A 17348-nucleotide genomic window follows, 5' to 3' on the forward strand; every position below is an offset into this window, starting at 1 on the left:
AGTGGACCCCTTACTGACCCTGTGGGCGGTAGTGGATCCCTGTGGTGGTAGTGGGTTAAATACATAAAAATTAGGAGATTTGGTAACACTAGGTACAGAGCAAATTTAAAGCTCAGTGCAGGAAACTAAAAAGATGAAATTAGGTACTTTTTGGTTTTGCTTTTAAATAAGGCAAAAGTTTGACAGCTTTTCAATTAAAAAAATAAAATAAAATGTTTATTCTGGTAAGGAATATACATACAAGAGATTTTACATAAATTGATGGATTTATAAATAGAGCTAGTACATACAATGCCTAAAGCCACTATTACGCAAAGCGTTTCGGGCAAGAAAGACACTATAATGACCAAAACTTAATACTAATTGAGACTAAAGTATAAAATGTGTTGAGAAAAAATAAAAATAGAGATAAAAAAAGAGAAACATGGCTGAAAAAGCAGCACAAATAAAATTAGGTCGACAAACAGCGTTGTTTAAGAAAACAGACATGGGTTGATAATAGAGGGGTAAGGTAGCTAGGTTACAGGGAATTTATTAGGTAGTGCTTCGTTTTTATCTTAAACTGGTTGAGAGAGGTACAGTCTTTAACATGATTGGGAAGGTCATTCCACGTTCTGGGTCCCTTGATTTGTAGAGCATTTCTAGTTTGATTAAGTTGTACTCTAGGAATATCAAAACTGTATTTATATCTGGTGTGGTGCTCATGGGTCCTGTTACAACCTTCAATGAAGCTTTTGAGGTCAGAATTGGCATTACAGTTTAGCGTTTTATATATGTATAATACACATGAGAGAATGTGCAGTGACTTAATATCTTACATATTCAGAGATTTGAGTAGGGGTACCGAGTGATGTCTGGGGCCAGAGTTGGAGATTGTCCTAATAGCAGCTTTGTGTTGAGTAATTAGAGGAAGTAAATGATTTTGGATAGTAGAACCCCAAGCACAAATACCATAGTTGAGATATGGATAGATGAGGGAGTAATAGAGCGTCACCAGGGCAGGGTGGGGTACATATTATCTGATCTTAGAAAGAATGCCAACAGTTTTTGAAACTTTTTTTTATATATTTAAAATGTGTTCCTGGAAATTCAGTTTGTGGTCAATGAGAACGCCAAGGAAATTTGCCATCTATTTTGTTACAAATTTGGGTATTGTTTATTCTGAGATTTATTTGATTAGAGGATTTATTGCCAAACAGAATATAGAAAGTTTTGTCAATGTTAAGGGTGAGTTTGTTGGCAGTTAGCCAAAGATGGACTTTATTTAGCTCGATATTTACTGTGGCATTTAGAGCAAGGGGGGTCAGGACTGGAGTAAATGAAGGTTGTGTCATCAGCAAATAGAATTGGCTTGAGGTGTTGGGAGGCATTTGGAAGGTCATTAATGTAGATGAGAAAGAGGAGAGGGCCAAGTATGCTGCCCTGAGGAACACCAATGTTGATGGGTAGGGTGGGAGAAATTGTATTATTCACAGAAACATCCACCGCTGCCCACTGGATGGGGTGCGGTGTGCAGGACAAGCATGGAAATTGGGACACTAGCTCTCCACATATGTCAGTTGCTTAATTTAGAACCTGTACTTGAGGTCGATCTCGAACCCATTGTTGATGTGACGACTTATATTGAATTTTGTAACTAGCTCATCAAGATTGTAACTTGCTTAGCTAAATGAATTGTGGGGTTCAGTCCCTGAGCCCATTATGTGCCTCTGTAACCCTTTCCACTACCGCCCACAATAATTGGTATAGGGTGCATAATAAATGAACTAAACTAACTAGCCTGTCAGTAAGGTAAGATTTGAGGTATTGCAGAGAGTGACCTCTGACACCATAATGATGTATCTTAAGAAGAAGGTTTTGGTGGTCGACAGTGTCAAAAGCCTTATGCAGGTCCACAAATAACCCAACAGGGTACTCATTTTTATCAAGAGCTGCATGTATCAAGCTAATCATACTAATAAATGCATCGTTTGTGCTTTTTTTGGGTCTGAAGCCATATTGACAAGAGCTAAGTATATTGTGTTTGGCTAGATAAGAGTAAAGCTGCTTGTAGATCAAATTTTCAAATATTTTTGACAAGTTTGGCAGGATTGATATAGGTCTGTAGTTGTTAACATCTGTGAGATCACCACATTTGTGGACAGGGGTTACTCTCGTTTTTTTTTTTTAGGATACCTGGAAAGATTTGGAGTTCAAGTGACTTGTTGAAGAGCAATGCAATAGCAGGGGCTAAAGATCTGGAGGCTTTTTTGTAAATTAAGGTTGGTATCTCCTCAAGGGCACTAGACTTGGTTTTAAGGGAAAGGATTATCTCATTAACATCAGTGGAATTTGCAGGCGTTAGGTACAGAGACTGTGGATACTTACCTGTAAGATAGTCCTGAACATCAGTACTGGAAGATGGAATATCATTCGCAAGGGATGACCCCAATGGATGACAAGAACCTTTTGAACTCAATAGCAATATCAGAGGCTGTAAGCAGACCATCGTTATTGGACAGGAGAATTGGTTTGTTATTTAAAATCTTCTTTGATCCCAATATTTGTGAAATTGTGCTCCATGTTTTCTTAATGTTGCCTTTTGTTTGGGTAAATTTATCTTCGTAGTATTTAATTTTGGCTCTTCTAATTATTTTAGATAATATGACCAGTAATTCTTTGAAAATTCTTTGGAGACGATTCCTAACCTATACTTCTTCTCAAGGTCATGTTTTTTATTAATGAATTTAAGTATTCCCTTCGTAAGCCAGGGATTGTTTAGCCTTTTAGTTGTGACTTGTTTCGTTAGCATAGGACAGTGGGTGTTATAAAGGCTAAGAGTTTTTTGAAGAAAAGATTGCACTGCTAGGTTGATGTCCCATATGTTACCTAATTCGGTCTCTTAGTTGACATTAGCAGCAGCAGCTATAAAATTGCCTATTGCAGTTTCATTGTACAGCCTAAAGCTTATCTCCCTTGTCTCTAGAGGTGGTTTGTTAATGTTAGTTAAGAGAAATGTGGGGTAATGGTCTGTAGTGTTATCGGTGATTATCCCTGAAGTAAGCGGAGAGGTTATGTTGATGCAGATATGACCAAGAGCCGTGGCAGTACTATCAGTGATTCTAGTAGGTCTAGTGATTAAGGGTATGAGGAAGCAGGAATTCATACAGTTGAGGAAGCTGGCAACAGTAGGGTTTTCAGGCTCGCAGAGGTCAATATTAAAGTCCCCCTGCGATAATTAGATAGCTTTGGTTCAGTCTGTTACCTTGTATTAGATTTCTAAGGTTAGAGTTGAATTCGGACACATCAGTGTTAGGAATTCTATAGACTGCTCCAACAGTCAGGACAGACTCAGCACCCTTGACTGAAACTGGCGAAGGTATACTCCCCACAGTAGACTCTAGTTCTAATTACTTTTAAGCATGCCAGTTCTTGGTTCTTCTTCAGATTTTACAGACTCAGTAAATACTGAGACGTGCACAGAGAGAGATGGCACAGAAATTTAAAGGACGAGATTCAAGAATAGGCTTACGAAGAAGGAAGGATTGGGGAAGATGAGAACCAGAACTAACATGAAAAGTGGGAACCCAGTTCGGTAACGACCTGCAATGGGTCCGCCACAAGAACACCACGGAGGCAAAGGACCAGCGAGACATCGGGAACGAACTTACGCGGGTAAGTTCGTAATCTTGCGAATACGCTTCCAGACCAGTGGTAGAGGAGTTTTGGACATAACGGTGGAGACATAAGACATCCAGCAAGCACGTTTAGATGAACAGATGGTCCTACGGGCCACCACACTCGCCTTTCGAAACAAAAGAAAATACTCAACTTTCTGCCGGCGGCGATGTCTCTTCCAGAATGCACGCTTACAGCAGACAGTCCGAGTACAGTCCACATTCCACCAGGAAACGCACTTCCGCATTCCCCAAGAGGAAGAGCAAGGAATAGAGTGGAGGGCAGCATTAAAGACAGTGTCATGAAAAAGAAGGAGGGCATGAGGGAGAGGCAGAATGGAGAGGTCGGAAATAGTAACATGGAGAGTAAAGAGGCACCAGTCAGCCTCTGCAAACCGCCACTAGGGAAGGAGAGAGGAGGGTGAAAAGACAAAAAACTAACAAGGACAGGAAAATGGTCACTGCCATGGAAGTCATCAACGACCCTCCACCCAAAATCTAAAGAAAGGGATGACGAGCAGAGAGAAAGATCGAGACAGGAAAGGGAGCAAGTCCGAGAGTCCAAATGAGTGGGCTCACCAGAATTAAGAGGGGACAGGGAAGAAGAGAGGAAAGGAGGCGACCCTGGGTGTTTGTCAGCACATCACCCCAAAGGGCATGACGACAATTGAAATCACCCAGCAGGAGCACAGGTTCTGGCAAGGAGTCTAGGAGGTGTTTAAGATTGGGAAGAGAAAGTGGGACAGTGGGGAGGGTATAAATGGAACAAACCACGTACCATTTAAGCACAAAGACACACGCAGCAGAACAAAGGAGAGGCGAGGAAAAAAGTAAGGGGACGAAGGGAACATCTGAGTGAATCAAGAGAGCAGAAGAGTTATGGGCCCCAGCAACAGCTGGTGATGGGGGGGGGGGGTGAGAGAAGAGAATAGCCACGGAAGCGACCAGGACGAGCACCAAACATCGGCTCCTGGAGACAGACACAAAGGGGCGAAAACTGTGAAATTAGAAGTTGGAGGTCAAGGAATTTGGCGTATTATCCACGGATGTTCCACGGAAGAATAGACATTGGCAAAAAGAGAAAGGATTGCAACAGAGATCAAAGAAGAAACAAAGGTGAAAAGAGAATACAGCACGTGAAAGAAGCACAGGGTCAGGATCAGCGAAGTCAGGGTTAGGAGGCATGGGTAAACTGAGTAAAGAAGGAGGGAAAGAAGTGGGTGGACGAACAGGGTCTGGAGGAGGAAAAGGAAGAGGAGGAGGAGGGGCAGAAAGAGGGGAGCGCACCTCAGCAAGGGCAGTATCCGAGACGGAACCGGGGGCTAAACAAACCCCCACAGTAGGAACAGGGAGCTCCACCACCGAAGCGGGAGGGGAAGGAACGAAAGAAGCAGAGATAGGGGGTTGAGAAGAAAGCGAAGCCTTTTTACCTACCGGGAAGGAGGAAGGAGAGGAGCCAGGTTTCCGCTTCTGACTCAAAGAGACAGATTTCCCAGCAGCAATGTACTGGGCAACAGACTCCAGCATCTCGAAAGTAGAAGAAGAGCGCGAGCAAACAACATGACCACAAGGAGAGCAATGGACATCGGCCCGCACTGTCAGGTGGCGTGGTGAGCCAAGAGACGGAGGAGAATTACGGGAAGGAAGACCAAAAGGAGAGGAGAAAGAAGACACAGGAGACATGACAGACTGGGTAGAAAGATGGGATACCCTAGACAGAGAACCGGAAGGGGAGGAGACCCTCTGGGACAAAACGGAGGGAAACAAGGGAGGTGGTGGTGGGTGTGTTCGGGTCTAAGGCTTGGAAACGGTTGTGAGACTGAGTAAGGTGGGAAGGACGAGGAGAGGAAGAGCGTACCACGCGAGCATAGGATACGCCAGCGAAGGAGGGGAGACAATGAACTTAGCGCCGAACCTCAGGAAAAGACCAATGGTCCCGGTGCTTCAAGTTGAGGACAGCCGCCTCAAGTTTGTAACGTATACACGTGCGGGAGAAGGTAGGGTTGGCCTCACCGCAATTGAGGCAGCGGACCTAGGGAGAAGTGCACTCCAACTTAGAGTGACCCTCGCCTCCACACATGGGACAGAGAGAGACAGGACTAGAGCATTTGAAGGCACCATGCCCAAACCTCCAGCACTTATTGCAGAGCCGAGGAGATGGAATATTCACCTGAACGGAGCATCTGGCACCAACAAGAATGACAGAGGGCGGAAGGATCCTACCATCAAAGTTAATCTTCACAACCCGAAGGGGCAGAAGGCGATAACCATGAGGGGGATGAGTAAACGTATCCACCTAGAGGACAGAATGACCCTGGGCCTTGAGGATATGCTTGATATCCTCGTGGTCTTTTCAGTCTTTTAGATTCCTAACACTAGTCGCAACATGGTGTGGGAGGAGAACAGTGTCAACACTGGCATTTACCCGAGCGTTCTGAGACCCGAACAGGGGTCTCGCCAAGGCAGGAACAGGTGGCCAAGCGGGTGGCTGCATCCTGAGAAGCAGCAACGACACGGGTACCAAGACGGGTGGGGTTGAAGGTAACTGAGGCATCTACGGAATCTACAAGATGCCTATGAAGGGAAAAATTGTCAGGAGTTGAATGTAAAGGATGGAGGTCAAAGTAATTAGTCCACGTAGGAGGACCAAACAAAGCATGGTACGAATTAGTATGGGAAGGGAGCATAAGAGAGAGTAGCCATGGCGGGGACGGCGATGAGAACCTTTAGAGAGAGATGGGTCAAAAGGCGCAGTAGTCACAATAAGATTTAGCCATGCAAGGGGACGAGGCGGTCACCACAGCAGGCTTGGGGCTCGACCCAACCACAGAGGAGGGAGGGGAGCAGGAAGGAAGAGTCCAGTCTGGGCCTAAACCGGGCCCTGTAGTGGGGGCTACAGATCCTGGTCTTCCAGGACGGTCCAACTCAGGGGCCTGGTCACCCACCCCATGAGCCTGGCTAAGAGAAGTCGTGTCGTCATCCATGCAGCAAACAATATCAAAAGTTTGGGACCTGGAACCAAGAGATACCACCTACCAGGGCAGCCAGGGAGGCTGAGCGCGGGCCAGTGCAGGAAGGGTGCTTTGACCCCAGCGGTGCTCCCCCTTTTCAACAGGGGAGTCCTACAACATCGTCCATTCTCCCACACTGGTGCTAAGACCCCATTCCCCCTATCGCACCAGCCTGGACACCCAACCATCCACTCAGGGCGGCCCCTCACAGGCGACCCCTCCAGCGGGTGGTCCGATGGCTCATAAGGCCCCTACGTGGTGTCCTTCAGCACGTCCACCACCCAAAAAGGGGCAGGAGAGGGGGCAAAGGCAACCTACACCGGTCACAGGGAGGTGTACGTGAGCCCCTCACCACGGCAAGGAGGCACCACGGAGGGGTTAAAAGGGGCAATACCAGTCGTCTTGTACTCCAGAAATTATGAAACTTGACAGCAATAATAAGTTTTTAAACTCAAATATACTTTTATTGTTTATTATCAAGCCAAGTTGAGGTACACAACTGTTAACAATCAAACCTTTATCTGTATACAAATCATGGAATACATTCTTAAGGAAAAGAACATCACTTGTGATACAGAAATCACAATATCATTATTCATTTAATGAACACATCCACAAAGGCCGTAATGAGGGTTCGAACTTGTGTCCGGGCTAAGATGCACGCTAAGGTCCGACTTAAGGTGCTTCTGGGATCATCCAGCACGTAAATCAGTACAGCCACGATGGGTCGCACCGCTGCGGCCAGATCATTTCGCTGCCACACCCACACAAGCAGCGCCATATTCAAGTGGTGTTCCTGCCAAAGAGAAAAAAAAAAGATTCTCTATAATATTCTCTCTACTCCAAGTAAATACCTAACCTGTCCTCTGATAAAGAGCATCAGTTTTTGCTCATATGCATCACACAAGGCCAAAAAATTTACAAGAAAATGAAAGCAACTCAAAAAAGTGATGTACTGTCCCATTTTCTGTTTTGGAGCCTCTGGTAGGGTAGGAGAGACTACTTTAAATTGACCGTTTTCTTGTTGACATTGTGAAACCTTTGGAGGATGGCCTGAAACACCGTCCATCCCCTGAAACTGGGTAATGATGATCACTGTTATTTATTACCCGAGGCAAACTTACATTACTGTATAGTGTGCCCAAAGCATGGACTTTGGGCGCACGTGTTACGAACCAAAATTCCTCGCCCGAGCAAGAAGCTGTGAAGTCCACGCCATCTGTGAGTCCGCTCCCGAAAATCCCACAACATGGACAACGCCATCTAGTGATGACGAGAGATGCCGGCAATAAGTGCTGGATGCCTGTCCTAGTCGGCTCGTGACGTAGCCGCTGCTGACCTCTGGTGAGGTGGCGCTTAGACAGTGATCGCCATCTATGGAGCGAATAAGTGGACGTTTGTGTCTAAGCTAGTAAGTGATGTTTCCTAGTGATCCCATGTAGTGTCCCCAGTACTGATGACGTGTCTACTTTCAGAGTCAACCTAGGACGGCTGTGAGGTACGTTGAATCAGTCTACCCAAGGCAGCCAAGGTCTCTTCACCAGTCTGCTTTGTAGAAGCTGTGAGCCACCCCTGGATGAACTCTGCTGAGTGCGTGATAGCCTGCCTGAGGAGTGGCAGTGACAGGATTCGCCGTCTCCGGGGCTGGCTGGTGGAAGAGACCACCCACTGCGGTGCCGACCGAGGAGAGTGACCAGCGAGTCACACGAGGCTCCTGCCTAGGGCTCGCAACCTTAGTATTAGTCATGGAGTGGCCTAACAGCGAGGATGACTAGTACCTGCCAGCTACAGGCTGGACTGTGGTTGTAGGCCATCACGACGAGGCACCCAGTGAGATTGTAATTTGGCTGGCCCTGTGGCCAGGGTAGATTCATGGTGGGTTCTGGGCCATGGAAGAGAAAACCAGGAAAGGCTACCCAGAGTGAGCATCGCCAAGTCTCCAGTGTCTTCAGATGAAGACTAAGATGTAAATACTGTGTTGTAATAATTCCCTTTTGTGACTTTAATTTACATATGGTGGTGGGAAAGGAATATATATAATTAAGTATACTTGTGTATTTAATGTACCACCCCCATTGATTTTACTTGCGTTATGGAGCTCACCCCTTGAAAGCCTCTACTAACTTGGGGCTGGATGCCCAAAAAACTAATACCATCAGAAAAGAACCCGGTTGCGTCCCAGTAGGGCTGTAACATAATTGGCATCCCCTGCGGGATCCGACCCCTTGTCAAGCATGTTTGACAGGGATGGTGACGTGGTGACGTAGTGCAATCTCCTGTGAATAATTCCCCTGTTTGTAATTATTAGGATGTTATACGTCCTGTTCAGTGCAGTGTGATTAAGTGCAATATTGGCAAGTGCAGTGCTCTGTGTGATTAAGTGCAGTATTGGCGAGTTCGGTGCTCGGTGCGATTAAGTGCAGTATTGGCGAAGTACAGTGCTCGGTGTGTTAAGTGCTCAAGTAAAGCAGTGTGTTAAGTGTTCGTGCACCACTTAAGTGACAATGGCGGAGAAAGTGACCATTGAGGATCTGGACTATGTTTAGGACTTTCTGAACAAGGAGGACTGTCTTGCCAGATTGAAATATCTGGGAAAGTAAGAACTTGTGCTAGTGAGTGCCTATCTGGAGATCAAAATATGTGACAGCGATTCCCGTGTTGAGATCTTGTCAAAGGTTCACAAACATTTGAAGGCCGGGGAGAAGCAGGAAAGCGAGGCACAGGACACGAAGGAAAGTGAGGTGGTAGCTGCCACTGAAAAGGAAGATAAAGGTAGTGATGGTGAAAGTAATGCGGGTAAACTGAATATAAGTTTTCTAACTGTCAAAATGCGAGCCTTAGAAATAAATCGTGAGATAGAGTGGAAGAAATTAGAAATAGAACAGGAAATTAAAGAGAAAGAAATGGCAATGAAAGAAAGGGAAATAGAGAAAGAACGAGAAATGAAAGAAAAGGAAATGGAAATGAAACGGTTGGAATTAGAAGAAAAGGAAAAAGAAAGGCAAGAAAGGGAGAAGGAAAGACTACACGAGTTAGAAGTATTGCGATTTGGTGGTCAGAGGAAAACAACGTTAACAAGTAGTTTTGATCCGGTAAGGAATATAAAGATGGTCCCTAAATTCAACGAAAAGGAAGTTTCGAAGTTCTTCGCAGCCTTCGAGAAAGTTGCTGCCTCTTTGGATTGGCCAAAGGAGAATTGGGCCATCATGATACAGTCCGTCTTGACTGGGAAGGCCCAAATTACCTACTCCACGTTGTCCCTTGATGACTCCAGTGATTACGACAAGGTGAAGAAGGTAGTGCTCATGGCTTACCAGTTGTGTCTGGCTCCTGGAGACAGACACAAAGCAGTGAAAACTGTGATATCCGAAGCTGGAATTCATATAAGTTGGTATAAAATACACGAATATTCAAATGAAGAATAAACATTGTCAAAAATAGAGAGAATAGAAATAGAGAACATGGGACAAACAAAGACAAATTAAAACAGTATACTAATATCAAGATCAGGATCAGTGAAATTGGGGTTATGGGGCATAGATAAATCTAGCAAGAACAAGTAAATCTAGCAGGAACAGGTAAATCTAGCAAGAACAGGTAAATCTAGCAGGAACAGGTAAATCTAGCAAGACCAATGGAGTCAAGGTAGTGGTAGGATGAACCAGAGGTGGACTGACTGGGTCCAGAGCAGCATTGGAGAGCTGCGGTCAAGGCAATCAGGGAGAGGAGGGGCAGAAACAGGGGAGTGCACCTCATCAAGGGCAGCATCCAAGAGAGAATTGAGGGCCAAGGGAATTTCTATATTTGGGACAGAGGACTTAATCACCGAAATGGGAGGGGGATTCAGGGATAGAGTCGGAGTCGTAAGGTGAGGAAGAGACTGATGCCTTCTTACCTGCTGGGGAGGAAGAAGAGGAGCCAGGCTTATGTTTCTGATATAGATAGGTGTGCCAGCAGCATCGTACTGGGCGACAGCCATTGCAGTCTCAACAGAAGGAGAAAAGGAGCAGTCAATAAAGTCAGTCAGGTGCAGTCACAAGTCAGTCAGGTGCAGTCACAGTGAGAGGTTGTGTTAGCTGGAGCTCCGATTGTTGTAACATTATTATTGCAATAATGGAAGGATTAGTGAAGGATTTGGTGAGTCTGGTTGGAGCTCTGAGAGCACAGATAGATTCCCTGCAGGAGGAGGTACGACGGCTGAGACTTCGGGAGGAAACGAAGGAGACCAGTGTTGACGGGACCTCGTCGTGGGGAGTCGTGAAGGACAGGGGTCTTAAGAAGACCTTGACAAGGCCACCTACAGACGCCCTAAGGACAGCAAACTCATTTGCCGTGTTGGAAGATGAGTGCTGTGGTGAGCCTCCAGTTCACTCGGAACAGAAACCAGCGAGGAGCAGCGGAGCGCAGGCCCCTCAGGCTGCTCAGAAAGTTAAGGAGGTACCGAAGCGAATTTTGGTTGTGGGAGATTCCCAGGTGAGGTATTTAGACAGAACGTTTTGTGCCAGAGATAGGGGGAACAGATTAAGGGTTTGCTATCCGGGAGCTGGAATTGCCGATATTGTTGGAAACATGAATGATATTATGACGGGAAATGGGAACAAACCCATTATTTGTATTAGCGCAGGGGGTAATGATGTTGGACGAGTTAGGAGTGAGGAACTAATACAGAGATTCAGGACAGCCATAGAATTAGTTAGGAGCAAGGGAGGAATCCCGATCATATGTGGCATTCTTCTAAGAAAGGGAGTGGGAAATGAATGGATGTCGAGGGCACTTGGTGTCAATTGCCGGCTGGAAAGATATTGCAAATCAAATGCAATATCTTTCATAGACAACTGGGAACACTTCTATGGAAGAAATGAAATGTATGCTCGTGATGGGGTCCATCTATCGAGGGCTGGGGTTGTTGCTGTTGCGAACTCGTTGGAACCAGTGGTTAGAGGTGTTTGTTTGGGTTTAAACTGTTAGTAGATAGTGGTATGGGAATTGATTTGGAGGAAGGAGGTAATAAAAGTATGTGTTCGTGGGAGAAAAGAATTGGCAAAATGATCAGGGAAAGAAAAGGGCCTCAAAATAACAATTCACTTAGGATATATTACACTAACAGTAGAAGTAGAAGAAATAAAATTAATGAATTAAATGCTCTTGTCTGCACAGAAAAAATAGATATTATTGCACTTACCGAAACGTGGATGAACGTAGAAAATAGAGAACTATTAGCTGAATATCAGATAAATGGATTTAAACTATTTCACACAGATAGATATATTAGACGAGGAGGGGGAGTAGCCATATATGTTAGGGACAATTTGAAATGTAGTCTCAAAGAGGGAATCAAAACTGAGCCACACACAGAAACTATTTTGATAGAATTAAACGAAAAAGCAAATAATATTATAATAGGAGTTATATATAGGCCACCAAATTTAGACAGAATGGAAGCAAAGCATCTATGGAATGAAATATCTAGAGCATCTAGATCTAACAGTATTTATGTCATGGGTGACTTTAATTTTAGTGCAATAAACTGGGTGAACAAAACGGAATAGTGAAGCAGAAGATTTTCTAGAATTAATTGACAATTGCTTTCTTACACAAAACATTAAGGAACCAACGCGGGAAAATAATATTTTAGATTTAGTGTTAACTAACAGGGAAACACAAATTAATGACATCGAAATAGGGAGTGAGCTAGGGAACAGTGATCACAAAGTAATCAGATTTAGCATAGAATGGAATAGACCTGTAGGAGAAAATTCTGTTAAAGTGCCAGATTTTCGAAAAGCTGATTTTAATGGCTAAGAATTTTTTTTGGGTCAAATAGATTGGAAAGTCTTGGGTATGGGGTGTGGGCAGATCTTGGAGCGAGACATGAACCCAGCGATAGGTGACGTAAAAGGGGATTTCAATGTGGATTTAATATATAACTTATTTAAGAATATTCTAAACAAAGCACAGGAACGTAGTATACCATACAAATTGAATAGATCGAATACTAATGACCCAAAGTGGATAACAAATAATTTAAAGAACCTTATAGGGAATAAGAGAGCTTGGTACAAAAGGATTAAGAATGGGGAAGTCAGTTTAGAACAGGAATTCATACAACTGGTTAGAAATGTTAAAAAAAGAGATTAGGAAAGCAAAAAGAAACTATGAAGTTCGCATAGCAGAGCAAGCAAAGTCAAATCCTAAAGGGTTTTTTCAGTTATATCGAACTAAGACTAGGGAAAGGATAGGTCCATTAAAATCTGAGACAGGTCAAATAACGGATAATGACAAGGAGATGAGTAGTATTTTTAACAAATATTTTATATCTGTATTTACTAAAGAAGAACTTAACAATATGCCTTCAGCCGAACAAGTCTATGTGGGTGGGGATGAGGACAGGTTGACTAGTTTAGCAGTTACCAGGGAGGATGTAATTAAACAATTAGAAAAACTAAAACCAAACAAATCACCAGGGCCGGATGAAGTGTTTGCCAGGGTGCTTAAAGAATGCAAAGAGGAGCTTTCTGAGCCACTGTCTACCATATTTAATAAATCAATAGAGTCAGGCAGAGTGCCAGAGTCATGGAAGGTAGCTAATGTGGTACCAATTTTTAAGAAAGGAGATAGATCACTTGCGTCAAACTATCGGCCAATTAGCCTAACATCTATTGTGGGAAAGTTACTTGAATCAATAATTGCAAATACAATTCGTCTACAAATGCAATTGCAAATTCAATTCGTGAATCAATAATTGCAAATTCAATTCGTGAATCAATAATTGCAAATTCAATTCGTGAATCAATAATTGCAAATACAATTCGTCAATCATCATTGTTGATGTGATGACTTATATTGAATTTTGTAACTAGCTCATCAAGATTGTAACTTGCTTAGCTAAATGAATTGTGGGGTTCAGTCCCTGAGCCCATTATGTGCCTCTGTAACCCTTTCCACTACCGCCCACAAGATGGGTATGGGGTGCATAATAAATGAACTAAACTAAACTAAAATTCGTCTCCATCTTGAAAAACATAAATTAATAAATGAGTCGCAACATGGTTTTACAAATGGCCGTTCATGTTTAACAAATTTGCTAACTTTTTATTCCAGCATAGTTGAGGCAGTTGATAGTGGTAAGGATTGTGATGTTGTGTACCTTGACTTTAGCAAAGCTTTTGATACAGTGCCACATGAAAGACTAATTAAAAAATAGAAGCTCATGGTATTGGGGGTGCTATATTAAGTTGGATTAGGTCATGGCTATTCCATAGGAAACAGAGAGTTAGTATAAATGGGGTTAAGTCAGAGTGGGATAATGTTGTTAGTGGAGTACCTCAGGGCTCTGTCCTGGGACCTCTGTTGTTTATAATATATATAAATGATTTAGATTCAGGTTTGAGTAGCAACATTTGCAAATTTGCCGATGATACGAAAATCGGTAGGGAAATTAATTCGGAGGAGGACTCACTATCACTTCAAATTGATCTAGATAGGGTTCTGAAATGGTCAAAGGATTGGCAAATGCAGTTTAATGCTGATAAATGTAAAGTTCTGAGGCTAGGTAATGATGATAGAGTTACAAGCTAGATGGTGTTGAGATTGCGAAGTCGGATTGCGAAAGGGATCTGGGAGTTATGATCAGTAAGAATTTAAAACAAAAGGATCAATGCATGAATGTTCGTAATAAGGTGAATAGGACACTGGGATTTATTAATCGAAGCGTTAGTAACAAGACACCTGGTGTAGTTCTTAAGCTATATCTTGCTCTAGTTAGGCCCCATTTAGATTATGCAGTTCAGTTTTGGTCACCGTATTATAGAATGGATATAAATTCACTTGAATGTGTCCAACGTAGGATGACTAAGTTAATTCCCCAAATTAGAAATCTTTCATATGAAGAAAGATTAACAAAGCTTAAGTTGCATTCACTGGAAAGGCGAAGAGTGAGGACTGACATGATAGAGGTTATCAAGTGGATGAATGGACATAACAGGGGAGATATTAATAGGGTATTAAAAATATCAACACAAGACAGAACACGAAACAATGGGTATAAATTTGATTAAGTTTAGATTTAGGACAGACTTGGGTAAATAATGGTTCAATAACAGGGTTGTTGATTTGTGGAACCAATTGCCGCGTAATGTGGTGGATATGGGGTCCCTCGATTGTTTCAAGCGCGGGTTGGACAAGTATATGAGTGGGATTGGGTGGTTATAGATAGGAGCTGCCTCGTTTGGGCCAATAGGCCTTCTGCAGTTGCCTTTGTTCTTATGTTCTTATGTTCTTAATATGAAGATTGCTGGGAGGAGGGACAACGACCTGGATGGACACGCGGTGTGGAGGGAACACTGGGAAGGAAGGAAGGGAGGAAGGGAAGGGAGACACCAGACAGAGAACCAGGAGGAAGACCCTCTGGCCCAGAATTCAGTAGAGCAGGTGAGGTGGTGGTGGTGGTGGTGGTGTCCAGGTCCATGGCCTGGAAACGGTTGCAAAACTGAGATAGGGAGTGGGAGAGGGCGACAAGTGGAACGCAATATACGAGTATAAGACATGCCAGAGGAAGATAAAAGATGGAGTACTTGGCGTCTCACCTCAAGAAAAGATAAATGATTCTGATGTTTCAAATTGAGGATGGATTCCTCAAATTTGTATTGCACACATGTGCGAGAGAAGGTAGGGTGGGCATCACTGCAATTGATGCAGTGAGCTTGGGAAGAAAAGCACTGTCTAATAATGACCTGAGTATCCACACAAGAGGCATCAGAGACATGGCACTTGTGCATTTGAAGGGATCATGCCCAAATTTCCAGCACCTATTGCAGAGGGAGGAGAACAGATGCTCCTTCATGAGCATCTGGCACCAGCAAGAATTACGGAAGACGGAAGGGACCTATCAAAAGTGATCTTCATTACGCAAAGAGACTGGCCAGGATGACCACGAGGGAGGTCGAGTAACATATCAATCTGGAGCATTGAATGGCCTTGGGTTTCATGGATATGTTTACTATCCTTGTGGCAATCTATTGGGGCAATATATATATATATATATATATATATATATATATATATATATATATATATATATATATATATATATATATATATATATATGTATATGTATATATATATATATATATATATATGTATATATATATATATATATATATATATATATATATATATATTTATATATATATATATATATATATAATGTTGTACCTAATAGCCAGAACGCAGCACTCAGCCTACTATGCAAGGCCCGATTTGCCTAATAAGCCAAGTTTTCCTAACATACTTTTTCTATTTTTTTCTTATGAAATGATAGAGCCACCCATTTCATTATGTATGAGTTAATTTGTTTATATTTGACTTAAAACTAATGTAGATATGTAAAACTAATATTACTGAACCTAACCAACCCTACCTAACCTAACCTAACCTATTTTAACCTAACCTAAACAAACTCAACTACGTCAATAATTCATGTTCTTAAAATAATATAATAATAATAATTCAAATAAACTAACTGCAAACAATTTATTGAAAATAAAGAAAATCACTTGGCCTTTTAGGCAAATTGGGCCTTGCATAGTAGGCCGAGAAGAGTGTTCTGGCTACTAGGTATGACATAAATATATATATATATATATATATATATATATATATATATATATATATATATATATATATATATATATATATATATATATATATATATATATATATATATATTATATATATACATCTGAAAACTCACACCCCAGAAGTGACTCGAACCCATACTCCCAGGAGCAATGCAACTGGTATGTACAGGGACGCCTTAATCCGCTTGACCATCACGACCGGACAAAAGGAAGTGATAGCCGAGGCTATTTGAACCACTTCCCCGCCGGCACTCGGATGGTAATCTTGGGCATAGGATTTTATCAAATCACCTCATTCTTTGGGGCACACGTGAAGAACACAAATGCAAACAAGCCTGAATGGTCCCCAGGACTATATTCAACTGAAAACTCACACCCCAGAAGTGACTCGAACCCATACTCCCAGGAGCAACGCAACTGGTATGTACAGGGACGCCTTAATCCGCTTGACCATCACGAACGGACAAAAGGAAGTGATAGCCGAGGCTATTTGAACCACTTCCCCGCCGGCACTCGGATGGTAATCTTGGGCATAGCATTTTATCAAATCACCTCATTCTTTGGGGCACACGTGAGGAACACAAATGCAAACAAGCCTGAATGGTCCCCAGGACTATATACAACTGAAGACTCACACCCCAGAAGTGACTTGAACCCATACTCCCAGGAGCAACGCAAATGGTATGTACAGGGACGCCTTAATCCGCTTGACCATCACGACCGGACAAAAGGAAGTGATAGCCGAGGCTATTTGAACCACTTCCCCGCCGGCACTCGGATGGTAATCTTGGGCATAGCATTTTATCAAATCACCTCATTCTTTGGGGCACACGTGAGGAACACAAATGCAAACAAGCCTGAATAGTCCCCAGGACTATATACAACTGAAAACTCACACCCCAGAAGTGACTCGAACCCATACTCCCAGGAGCAACGCAACTGGTATGTACAGGGATGCCTTAATCCGCTTGACCATCACGACCGGACAAAAGGAAGTGATAGCCGAGGCTATTTGAACCACTTCCCCGCCGGCACTCGGATGG

General features: G+C 43.1%; 1 long non-coding RNA gene across 1 annotated transcript in view; it reads right to left on the reverse strand.

Annotated features, from left to right (window-relative positions):
* Positions 1 to 7125: 7125 nt before the first annotated feature.
* LOC138371379 (uncharacterized) overlaps positions 7126 to 17348 on the reverse strand; it is a 38610-nt gene continuing 28387 nt past the window's right edge. Inside the window, exon 2 of the long non-coding RNA XR_011230424.1 lies at positions 7126 to 7463. This is a non-coding gene — a long non-coding RNA (uncharacterized lncRNA). The remainder of the gene's footprint in view (positions 7464 to 17348) is intronic.

Source organism: Procambarus clarkii, chromosome 35 (genome assembly GCF_040958095.1).
Source record: "Procambarus clarkii isolate CNS0578487 chromosome 35, FALCON_Pclarkii_2.0, whole genome shotgun sequence".
Classification (NCBI taxonomy): domain Eukaryota; kingdom Metazoa; phylum Arthropoda; class Malacostraca; order Decapoda; family Cambaridae; genus Procambarus; species Procambarus clarkii.